Here is a 12428-nt window from a genome sequence, read left to right as displayed (position 1 = left end):
ACAGATATATATGCCCAGCGTCTTACTGGACCTCTGCTTCCCTCTCAGCTGTGGTCCCATGCCCAGACCGGCACGGCTGTGATCCTCGTCCTATAGGAGAATAAGGAGGCAGTTCATGGTGGAGCTGAAGTCATCGGCCAGGCATCCATCAGAACAGCCACCACAACAATAAACCCCTCTGTCCTTCTAACACAAGGTTAGTTTTGGACAAGAGGCCGGACAGTACTGAGATGGACCGGCGGCAGCAATGGAACTGACAGCTACAGTTTGACCTTGTCTTGTACTGTAACATCCCACAGTTACAGAGTGAGACGGAGCCTGTTTGATGATTTCTGGGGTATCTCTAAAGGTCAATTTATTAAACGGCCCATTAAAACGGTGTTATTCTGGATCAATAAAGCCCAAAAAAGCCCTCAGGATTGTGCTGTGTCGGTGTATGATTTCTCAGTAAAGGCACAACACCACACACGAACACATTTCCTAGAGCGCTGAGCAAGGGTTTACAGAGATAAGTGAGAGACTGACGCTGAAAGTTGCAGCCAAAGCGTTGAGAAGTTTCCTTTGGATGTGCCGCCAGTAGCCGGAGGAGCAGAGAGACCGAGGTCACGTCAGTCCCTGATAGCCTGCTGTTTTATTCTCCTCGCCCCAGAGTCACAGTCACAGTTAATCTCAGCTCTGTGCCCTGCTGTGCCCGACCCCAATCTGCTACCTTCGTCTCTATGGCAACAAGAGCCAACCATGTGGCACGTGCCTGTATACACACATAGTCGACACTTTGGGGTGTTTAAAAAGGAAAAACGAAGAAATTCTGACTCATAGTGAAAATGTTTTGTGGCTGTAGGCAGAACAGTCAGAGACGGCTGTACCAATCACTGACTAGACCTCCGTTGTCTACTGTACTCTCAAACTCTAACCCCCCCCTCCTTCTCCCCCCTTCTTTCTCTCCCACTCTCTTTTAGAGAAACAATGGTCAAATCCATAGGCCACAAATACACAGAAAAACAAAGTGGCCTGTGTGTGTCTCTGCCTCTTTCAATCAAACAAGAGTAAGAAGATACAAAGAAAGCACTGACAGTACAACACACACACGCAGACATACAGACACACACACACACAGCAGCAGCAAAGCAGAGGCATCCTGTTTATGTTTTCTGTGCTGTAGCAGGTCGAGATCCATCACCCCTTCACATTAATCACACTAACACAATCAAACTAAAATTGAACATTTTCTGAAGGTAAATCAACATGGGACTTGACAGGATTCCTGTTTGGTGATATGTGTGTGTGTTTGTGTGTGTGTGTGTGTGTGTGTGTGTGTATATGTGTGTGGACTTGTGTTGGTGGATGGGTGGGTGTTGTGTGTAGATTTGCATTGCACGCATGTGTTTCAGAAGGAGAGGCTTCTGCGTCAGCTCTAACTGCAGTGTTTGAACAGAGATGAAGGAATGTTTCACTAAACATTTCACTCACACACACACACACACACACACACACACACACACAGGCTGTACATTGACTTGATATGGAGCAATAGAGCAGTCACACAATCAAACTCACAGTTATTATGGGTTTGTGCTAATTATTTGGGCTATTCTAATTGCACTCTCTCTCTGTGTGTTTGTGTGTGTGTGTGTGTGTGTGTGTGTGTGTGTGTGTGTGTGTGTGTGTGTGTGCGTGTCCAGATGGCCTGTCTGTGCTGGCATGACTTCATCCACATGCTAAACCTACACAGACATCACATCACATAACCCAGAGTCATAGCTGCCTACACACGATGCACTATCGAAGTGCAGCACATAGAACAGACATTTATAACGGGACCATGTACTGCAAACTAATGATAAACAGAGAGAATAGCATGTGGCTGTGTCAGAAATAATGTAAGCTTGATTACACTTACTTGCACTTACACTTAATAATCTGGAGAAGAACTTTTAATGCCTCATGAAGCTGATAATTTATGCTTTTTCTCTGCATTTCATTTAGATCAGTGGTTCCCAACCTGGGGGCTGGTACCCCCCACAGAAACCAGACATAAATCTGAGGGGTCACAGATGATAAAACAAATGCAATAACTAAATATATATATATATATATATATATATACATATATATATATATATATATATTTCTTATACTGTTCATACAATTCTGTCTCAGCTTTCTCAGCAGATCAGCAACAGCAGCTGCAACGCACACCCAACACATCCTTTGTGTCTTCAGTGTAAGTATATTTCCCAAAATATTGAACCATCCCTGCGACAAGACAGAAGAGCTGCACAAATACATATTGTACGTATTTACATTCATTAGCTTTAGCTCTTCCGGGAGGAGACCGTGGGGTAAATATGTACAAAATTTATTCTTTTAAGTGCAAGAACATGGAGTAAAGAAGTGCACTGAAAGTAAACACTAGATAGATGTGTCACGGAGTTAGAGGTGTTAGGAGAGGAGGTGATCTCAGAAGAGATGAGTCTTTAAGAGGTTCTTTAAGATAGAGTGAGACACCACAGCTCTGATAACTAGCCCCAGTTTGTGCCTCTCATGTACTAGCATATTTAGAAACCAAAGAGGTAACCATCAGTTTTTAAAAAATAATTTGACTATAATAACTTCTAATTATAATTAACCGGTGGTGTTTGAAAAACCCCAACAGTCATTTAGAAACACTTACTTTTGTTCAGAAGGTATTTCCAGAAACCCCAAAGACTCTTTAACCATCTGGAGAAATAAATATTGTGTTCAAACGGTAAAAAAAAAAAAGTGAATCTGTTTTCCAAGTTGTGTCTGTGTTTCAGAATCAAAAGAGAGCAGCTGGATGGCTACCTGGATAAGAAGTCATAACGTGAGGAAGGGGTAAAAAAATCTTTTTCATTGTGATGGGATATTTTTCATCCAGATGTTTAGAGGAGTCTCTGAGGATTGTGAAAAGACCTACAGACCAGAGGTTAAACTGACAAACGTCTTGTGGACTCAGATTCGGGATCGTAGCCAAAAAAAAAAAAACTTGATCAGGGGAATTTCCTACACTAAACCCTGTGATAGTCTGGTTTGATCACAGCTGTGCAGACACACACACACACACACCTCAAAAACAGCTCAGGCTTCACAGTTTCACCCTGACTTGTCTAAGTTTATGAACTTGTGCATAAATAAAATAAAATAAAATGTGAGTCTGAAATACTCTGTGCACATACATCCACCCCCTGGCACAGAGAAAAATACATCTCACAGTAAATAATAACCCCAGTATGTGTAAGTATAGTGTTTCTAATGGGTCGTGAGTTCAGATCATTGAAAGGAGAATAACCTGCTTTTAAAGCTGCAGGTTTCCTTCCTGCTGCAAAGGTGTTATCAGCTCATTAGCTGAACTCTGGGTAACAACACACCAACATCCTGTCAAATGAACTCAAACAGGAAGTAGAAAATGGCTGATAGGTTGTGTTGGTGTCTGGCCCACTTTCACCTCCATACCAGTTGTTGATCAGATGTCTGGACATTAAAACATTTCTAGGCGACTACTTTCTTATTGTTACAAGTCACGCCACCATCACTTTTTATAACCTTGAACCAGATGAAGGATTTATGACGTCCAGATCTTAAGTTATCAGAGAAACAAGCTGAGCAAACAGCCCCTGTCACAGCCCCTCCTGACACCCTGTGTCTGCCAGTGAAGGTTGGAAAAACGTTGATCTTTAACATGAACTCCTCTGCAGATCATTCAACTCCTGGTAAAAACCTACTGAACACTGAAGGAATACAAACCTTAAAATAAAATGGCCATTTGATGTTTAACAATGAAGACAAGTCCCATGATCACAGGCTAATTCACAGTGTCATCTCTCTCTCTCCCTCTGTCCCTGACCCCTAGTGGCAGAAAAGTGTGATGCACTTTACTTACTTAACTTGCTTTCTAAAAGTGTGATGATAGACAACTTAAAAGTTCCTCTCCAGACATGTTTTAAACTAAAAATACTCTGCTATGATTAACATTTTGTTTAACATGGTTTTCCACATAAAAAGTGGAAAAGTGGAGTGGTCCTGCCCACCACCGCTGTTTGCACTAGGTTGGAAGATGAGACAGCGGAGTGCATTTAAATAATTAGCAGAGGAAACATTGGAGAGACTCAGCCACATGTTAAAGCCTGAGTCAGACCCAGACTCAGATGAGGAGTCTGTTGTGACCAAAATCGACAACAAGCAGACGTATATGAATGGTTAGCATAATTAGCACATTTTATCTGTTTATGCTGTTTGTTACCTTGCAACTGGCAGTGGCTGACACAGTGTCAGTGGTTGTGCTGACACAAACTCTCATTTTCTGTACTGGAAAGGTTTCAGGTTTATTTTGCCCATCCCTCCTCCCTGAAAGTTGACAGGATTGGTTCCTTAGATATGTTATGTATGAATCCCTGGCTGTCTGAATCTGTTCTTATGTGACTGTCATTGGTTCCCTGCAGTTTCAAGGTGAAAATGTTCAGCGATAGTGTTGATTGTTTATTTCACTCATGATATATCCTGTATTATATAAAAAATGGACATGATCACAAGGTTTAAAAACAGTCTGTAACTTCATGTTGTAGAGCAGCAGCAGCTCTTACGGTGGTTGTTGAGCGGGGATCAAACTAGTTTTTCTTCAAATCTTTTACACACATTTGACCACATTTGTTCTGTTTTGTGTTTTCTGTGATGCTGAGAAACCACTTTATTGAAATTCCTTCGTTTCACAGTCTCTAATATTTTACTTTTATGAAGTAGGGGACATTCTTAATCATACACTTTTGTTATATTTAAAATGTGTTGATGTTTAAATTGACACCACCCCACTGTCATGCATTGAGTTTTGCCATTACGCTCTTCATCATACACCTGCTTTATGATTGCAAATGAAGACTTATCCGCTGGGATGTGTCACATGAATGACTCTAACAGAGCCTAAAAAGATGCTGACGAAGCCCATAAAAAAATGTCAAAACTTCAAGAATTTTTTGAGAGGCCAGTCAACAGTGATTTGAACTAATAGTCCTGTGGCTAGTCTGCCTGTGCTCTGGTCTTATCTCTGTATATGTCAGAGGGCTTTTTAGCCAAAAAAGTGCTTTCTTCAGTGGAGGAAACTCTCGAAGGTTGCTTTCACCTCAACACAGTGTACTACACTGTGCCATCACAATTGTGCCTGTGTTTTTATAAATGTGTGTTGGGGAAGACCAATGGCTTAACAAAAAAGTCACTTGCACTAACATGCAAACAGACATGCATTAACATGTATGTGCTACCAGACCAGAACACAAGAACAAAGAGCAGAGAAACTCAGGTCACAACAGACATAGAGGGGATTTGACTTTCTTTTCTGCTCAGGATACCTTCAGTTATCCACTAGTTATAACCTAACCTATACCTACCTGGCTTGGAGAAGTTTATCAATGAGTGCTTGACTGACATGCCCTGTGTGCTGTGAGAAAATACATGTATAGTTGCCTTTTATACATTTATACACTTTGCTGCATGTCATTGGCTTACCTCTGTAATATGCTACTAATTCTAATTGTCTCTCCTCTGTCTCTGTGTGTGTGTTCTGTAACTGTATGTGTGTCCACAATCCCAACAGACAGGCAGACTCAGCTGTCTGTGTGGGCAATTGGCAATTGGCTTTTGTTAGCAGGTTTACCCACATTCAAACAACCCATTTATAACCACTAAATTTGGTGCGAAAGGGGTATTTGTGAAAAGTTGTGAGCTTAGCATCAAACCACATCTCTTTACTCACCAAGATCTGTCTCCAACAGTGGACAGCCACAGCGCTGGTCAGGAGCTGTAGCGTAACTTCAAGCTCTGGAAGAAGCTGTTCTTCTTCATCATCTTGAGATGTTTTGAATGGAAATGTGTCTGTGGTGAAAAGGCTGACAACTCATAGACATCTGAAAGATGATCAGGAACCACAACTAGATTCTGTTTCTCCGTTAAGGGTTAGTGTTGTATTTTTTTTAGGAATTTCAAAATTTTTGTAGATGAACTTCACATGTGAGCGGTTTGGTCTAGGGGTATGATTCTCGCTTTGGGTGTGATAGGTCCTGGGTTCAAACCCTAGATGAGCCCAATATTTGGAATGATGCACAAATGGTCAATACTAACTTATCAAAGCCACAAAAAATGTCTGTAACTTTATCGAAGTAGTCCCAACAGATGAAATAGTATGTTATAACATAGACAAAAAGTTGACAAGTAAGTGGAAAAACCAATGTAAGCTGTTGGACCACCACTTGCTACTAGAACAGTTTAAGTTTTCCTTGGTGTTTATTCTGGTACTCAACTGCAGTGATGGAGTGCTGTACTTCTTGTTTATTCTTGAGTTTTTATTATAATAATGGAGAGTTTTATCTCTTTGGGCATTGAAGAGTTATTTCAATGCAACAATCCCAGAAACTGACAAGGCAAAAGTCTCTGGGGGGAAACTTCTAACAACTCATGTACAGCTGAAACATGACAAGGAGCCACAACAAGACTCTGTTATTTGCGAAAGGTTTCCTCTCTACAATGGATTTTCTGAAGTAAAGTACAAGGGCCAACAGTATTACTGTGTTGAAATCACTCTTGATGCTATACCAAGTGTTACTAGCAATGAAAATAATCATTTTAGATTGACAGAGTGTGTCAGATCTTTCTTGTGATAAATTTCTTAACACAAGTGGCTGGTTGGTCTAGTGGTATGATTCTTGCTTAGGGTGTGAGCGCTCCAGGGTTCAACTCCCGGACGAGCCCCTTGTTTGCGTGAATAGAGATACTGACACTCATAAAGTCTTGATATGAGCAGTTGTGCAGAGAGATGAAAAATGTCTGGGAGGTCTACTCTACATTTTAGATAAATCCTGGACTCAAGAGGTTTGTTTGTCTAGGGTTATGGTTCTCGCTTGGGGTGCAAGAGGTCCCGCGTTCAACTCCCAGACAAGCCTTCGTTTGAAGCAATACATTTACAAATACTCGTAAAGTCTCTAAATGGCTTGATATGCACAGAGATGAAAAATGTCTGTAAGTATGTTGCGGGAAGTCTACTCTATGAGCTGTTTGGTCATATTTCTTCCTAACACAATACAATCTCTTGTATGTTTCAGTAGCTTGTACAGGGAATTATGAATCTCTTTGAATGGCTCATCAAGGTCTCATTGTTTGTCTCTTTACGCCTCCCACAGTTATGTAAATAAAACAATCTGAGATGTTTTAAATGGAAATGTGTCTTTGGTGAAAGGCTAACAACTCATAGACATCTCATCCAGATCTCATTGTGTATCTCTTGAGCCTCACATAGTTATTTAAAGGTAAAATGTGTAAGATCATGCCACTTGCTCCACATCCATAGGTGGCAGCATTTCACCTCTTCATCCCCCTCCTCCCCTGCTCAATCCTGCCTAATCTCGTAACAGTAACATAAAGTGGTTACAATATGGCGAACCAATCGACCTGTATTCATTCGGTCTATTGGATCCATACAATTTCAATGTACAATCATCAGCTATAAAATAGGTTACTGACGTAACTGGCTGGGCAACAGCTGGACAGGAATAGGCAAAATTCTACTCCGGCTCCGATTGGCATTGATGTAAACACAACATTAGGGCGAACCTGCTTATTTTTTTAGGAATTAGTACATTTTTTGAAGATAAAATGTACATATGAATGGCTCGTTGGTCTAAGGGTATGGTTCTTGCTTTGGTTGCGAGAGGTCAAAGATTCAAATCCTGCACAAGCCTGTTATTTGGAATGATGCACCAATGGTCAATAGTTACATATCAAAGCCACAAGAAACGTCTTTAAGTTTATCAAAGCAGACTTACCAAACGAAGTAGTATGCTACAACATAAGATAGACAAAAGGTTGATAAATGAGTGGAAAAACCAATGTAAACTGTATCAGTAAGCTCTTGGACCACCACCTACTGCGAGAACAGTTTCAGTTTCCCTTGGTGTTGATTCTGGAAGTCTGCTGGAAAAATGGAATGCCGTACTTCTTGTCTATTCTTGAGTTTTTATTATAATGATGGAGTGTTTCATCTCTTTGGGCATTGAACGGTTATTTCAATGCAACAGTCCCAGATACTGACAGGGCAAAAGTCTCTGGAGTGAAACTTCTAACAACTCATGCCACAACAAGACTCTCCTACTGGATTTTGAGAAAGGTTTCTTCTCTACAATGGATTTTAAGTAAAGTACAAGCCAACAGTATTACTGCATTGCAGTAGCACTCTTGATGCTATACCGAGTGTTAATAGCAATGAAAATAATCATTTTAAATCAACAGAGTGTGTGAGATCTTTCTTGTGATAAATTTCTTAACAAAAGTGGCTTGTTGGTCTAGTGGTATGATTCTCGCTTAGGGTGCGAGAGGTCCCGGGTTCAACTCCCGGACAAGCCCCTTGTTTAAAGCAATACAGTTATAGATACTCATAAATTCTTGATATAAGTTGCTGTGCAGAGAGATGGAAAATGTCTGTAAGGATGTTATGGGAGGTTTACTCTACAAGCTGATTGGTCATGTCTCTTCCTAACACAATCTCATGTCTGTTTCTCTAACTGGTACAAGGAATTATGAATCTCTACTTATGGCTAAAGGTTTCTTTCTTTTTATCACTTTGGGCCTCACACAATTATGTAAATGAAACAATCTGAGATAATTTTAACAGAAATGTGTCTGTAATGAAAAGGCTAACAACTCATGTACAACTGAAGGATGGTAAGGAACCACAACTTGATTCTGTTTCTTGGTTAAGGGTTGGCATTGTAGTTTAAAGCTCAGCTCAGAATTTGAGATTTCTTTTTAGATAAAGTCTGGATTGTAGCGATTTGTTAGTGGAGGGGTACGATTCTTGCTTCAAGTCCAAGAGGTCCTGGGTTCAACTCCCAGCCAAGCCTGTTAATTGAAGCAATACAAAAAATATACTCGTAATGTTTCTACATGGCTTGATATGCAGAAAGATGAAAAATGTCTGTAAGTATGCTTTGAGAAGTCTACTCCATGAGCTGTTTGTTCATGTCACTTCCTAACACAATACAAAGTCATGTATGTTTCAGTAGCTTATACAGGGAATTATGAATCTCTTTGAATGGCTCATCAAGGTCTCATTGTTTGTCTCTTTACGCCTCCCACAGTTATGTAAATAAAACAATCTGAGATGTTTTAAACGGAAATGTGTCTTTGGTGAAAGGCTAACAACTCATAGACATCTCATCCAGATCTCATTGTGTATCTCTTGAGCCTCACATAGTTATTTAAAGGTAAAATGTGTAAGATCATGCTGCTTGCTCCACATCCATAGGTGGCAGCATTTCACTTCTTCATCCCCCTCCTCCCCTGCTCAATCCTGCCTAATCTTGTAAAGTGGTTACACTATGGCAAACCGATCGACGTGTATTCACTTGGTCTACTGGATCCATACAATTTCAATGTACAATCATCAGTTATAAAATAAGTTACTGATGTAACTGGCTGGGCAACAGCCAGGCAGGAATAGGCAAAATTCTACTCCGATCAGCATTGATGTAAACACAACATTAGGGCGAACCTACTTATTTTCACCCCTTCTCCTGCTGTAACATCTCTGAGCATGCAGACACAGGCCTGTCACCTGTACAGCACGGTGCTGTTAAATCACAAAGATTGCGGTTATGCTGCATGTGCTCTGGGATGACAGAGTGAGCTGGAGCCTTGATATAAGTTTTGAAAAGACACAATCACTGATTGAAGTATATCACACGGAGGCAATGACTCTTTACAGCAGCAACAACCCAGGGATGAGAGATGTGTGTGCTCTGTAACTGTATGCGTGTCCTCAGTCCCAACAGACAGGCAGACTCGACTGGCAGTGGAAAAGGGGTCAACTGGCTTTTGTTAGCAGGTTTACCCATGTTCAAAAAATCCATTTATACCTGCTAATTTTGGTGAGGAAGGGGTGTTTGTGAAAAGTTGTGAGCTCGGCATCAAACCACATCTCTTTACTCACCAAGAGCTGTCTCCAACAGTGGACAGCCACAGCACTGGTCAGGAGCTGTAGCGTAACTTCAAGCTCTGGAAGAAGCTGTTCTTCTTCATCCTCTTGTGTAGGAGTGAGGACAGACTAGGCGCTACACTGACTCACATATCATCTAGTGTCACAAAGTGGTATTACAAAATGGGACCGGCTGGAGCTCGCTGGTTAGCATGCCAATTTCGGTAGATATCTCTGACATACAATAGATGGAGGTCTTGGTTATAACATCATCACTGTGGCTACTTCACACACTGTTGATATTCTTAGTTCATTTTTTTTTAACATTTTAAAGTAAATTTCTGGCTAAATCTTAAACACTGCAAATTTAAATGAAACAATCTGAGATGTTTTAAATGGAAATGTGTCTGTGGTGAAAAGGCTGACAACTCATAGACATCTGAAAGATGATCAGGAACCACAACTAGATTCTGTTTCTCAGTCAAGGGTTAGTGTTGGTTTTGTCAGGAATTTCAAAATTTTTGTAGATGAAGATTGCATATGAATGGCTCGTTGGTCTAGGGGTATGATTCTCGCTTTGGGTGCGAGAGGTCCCGGGTTCAAATCCCGGACGAGCCCATTATTTGGAATGATACACAAATAGTCAATAGTCACTTATCAAAGCCACAAAAAATGTCCTTAAGTATATCATAGCAGATGTCCCAAAATGAAGTAGTATGCTACAACATGACATTGACAAACAAGTGGAAAAACCAATGTCAACTCTATCAGTAAGCTGTTACTCCCGTAACAGTCTCAATTTCCCTTGGTGTTAATTCTACAAGTCTCTGGAAGTCTACTGGAGTGCTGTTCATCTTATCTATTCTTTATTTTTTATTTTTTTAATGATGAAGAGTTTTATCTCTTTGGGCATTGAACAGTTATTTCAATGCAACAATCCCAGAAACTGACAGGGCAAAAGTCTCTGGGGGGAAACTTCTAACAACTCATGTACAGCTGAAACATGATAAGGAGCCACAACAAGACTCTGCTATTTTGCGAAAGGTTTCCTCTCTACAATGGATTTTCTTAAGTAAAGTACAAGTGCCAACAGTATTACTGTGTTGCAATCACTCTTGATGCTACAATGAGTGTTAATGGCAATGAAAATAATCATTTTAAATCAACAGAGTGTGTGAGATCTTTCTTGTGATAAATTTCTTAACACAAGTGGCTCGTTGGTCTAGTGGTATGATTCTTGCTTAGGGTGCGAGAGGTCCTGGCTTCAACTCCTGGATGAGCCCCTTGTTTGTGGCAATAGAGTTACTGACACTCATATAGTCTTGATATGAGTAGTTGTGCAGAGAGATGGAAAATGTCTGTAAGGGTGTTATGGGAGGTCTACTCTGTATTTTAAAGCTCAGAATTTGAGATTTCCTTTTAGATAAATCCTGGACTCAAGTGGTTTGAAGCAAAACTGAAACTCAATAAGTCTTGATATGAGTGGTTATGGGAGGTCTATTCTACAGGCTGCTTGGTTATGTCTCTTTGTAATACAATCCCATGTATGTGTCTTTAACTTGTACAAGGAATAATGAATCTCTGGTGATGGCTCAAGGTTTTTTTCACTTTGGGCCTCACACAGTTATGTAAATGAAACAATCTGAGACAATTTGAATGGAATAGAAATCTCATCAAGGGTTCATTGTTAAGCTGTTTAGGCCTCATATAGTTATTTTAATGAAACAATCAGATTTTTTGAACTGAAATGTGTCTGTATGAAAAGGCTAACAACTCATACACAACTGAAAGATGGTAAGGAACCATAACTTGATTCTGTTTCTTGGTAAAGTGTTGGCATTGTATTTTAGAGCTCAGCTCAGAATTTGAGATTTCTTTTAAGATAAATCCTGGATTCTCATGATTTGTTGGTCTAGTCCAAGAGGTCCTGGGTTCAACTCCCAGATGAGCCCTTTGTTTGAAGCAATGCATTTACAGATACTCGTAACGTTTCTACATGGCTTGTTGCATAGTGAGATGAAAAAGCTGTACATCATAGATAGTCCTAATATCAAATAAATGGTATGTGTCAACACAAGTATTGAATAAAAGGGCCTCCCAGAAGTGTTGGTGGTCAGTTTTGGAACATTCATTCACATCATGTTGTGTTATGTGCAAGAGACAACATCTTCAGAGAAGAAGACTTGGGTGTCATTCTCTTGGGATGAACAGCGAATCCTGTCAGAGGCCAACTTCACTACTACCGTAAAAATACTTGGGTAATTCTGGGTAAAACTCCTCCTGGATTGTAAAAACTGAACTAGAAATCTTGACAGGACTACCCAGCCTGAGTCAGAACTTGGTCCAAATTATAGTATCAGTATTTCTCAATAAAACTGAGTGGACCTGAATACATCCAGGCATATTCAATATCATCTCTGATCATATAGTCACCACAGGGCAGAAATCAGCAGCC

The 12428-nt window shown here is 40.4% G+C and overlaps 2 non-coding genes across 2 annotated transcripts; both read left to right on the top strand.

The window, feature by feature from the left end:
• Nucleotides 1-8331: 8331 nt before the first annotated feature.
• trnap-agg (transfer RNA proline (anticodon AGG)) lies at nt 8332-8403 on the top strand. The gene has a single exon. It is a non-coding gene; the product is annotated as a tRNA-Pro (tRNA).
• Nucleotides 8404-10519: 2116 nt separating this feature from the next.
• Nucleotides 10520-10591, top strand: trnap-ugg (transfer RNA proline (anticodon UGG)). Its single transcript has one exon. It is a non-coding gene; the product is annotated as a tRNA-Pro (tRNA).
• Nucleotides 10592-12428: the final 1837 nt, after the last annotated feature.

The sequence above is a fragment of the Trachinotus anak genome, unplaced genomic scaffold, assembly GCF_046630095.1.
Source record: "Trachinotus anak isolate AG129_WGS33_773 ecotype Australia unplaced genomic scaffold, CSIRO_AGI_Tana_v1 ptg000013l, whole genome shotgun sequence".
In the NCBI taxonomy this organism is placed as follows: domain Eukaryota; kingdom Metazoa; phylum Chordata; class Actinopteri; order Carangiformes; family Carangidae; genus Trachinotus; species Trachinotus anak.
The sequence above is the reverse complement of the archived record's forward strand: the minus strand, read 5'-3'. Positions and strand labels throughout refer to the sequence as shown.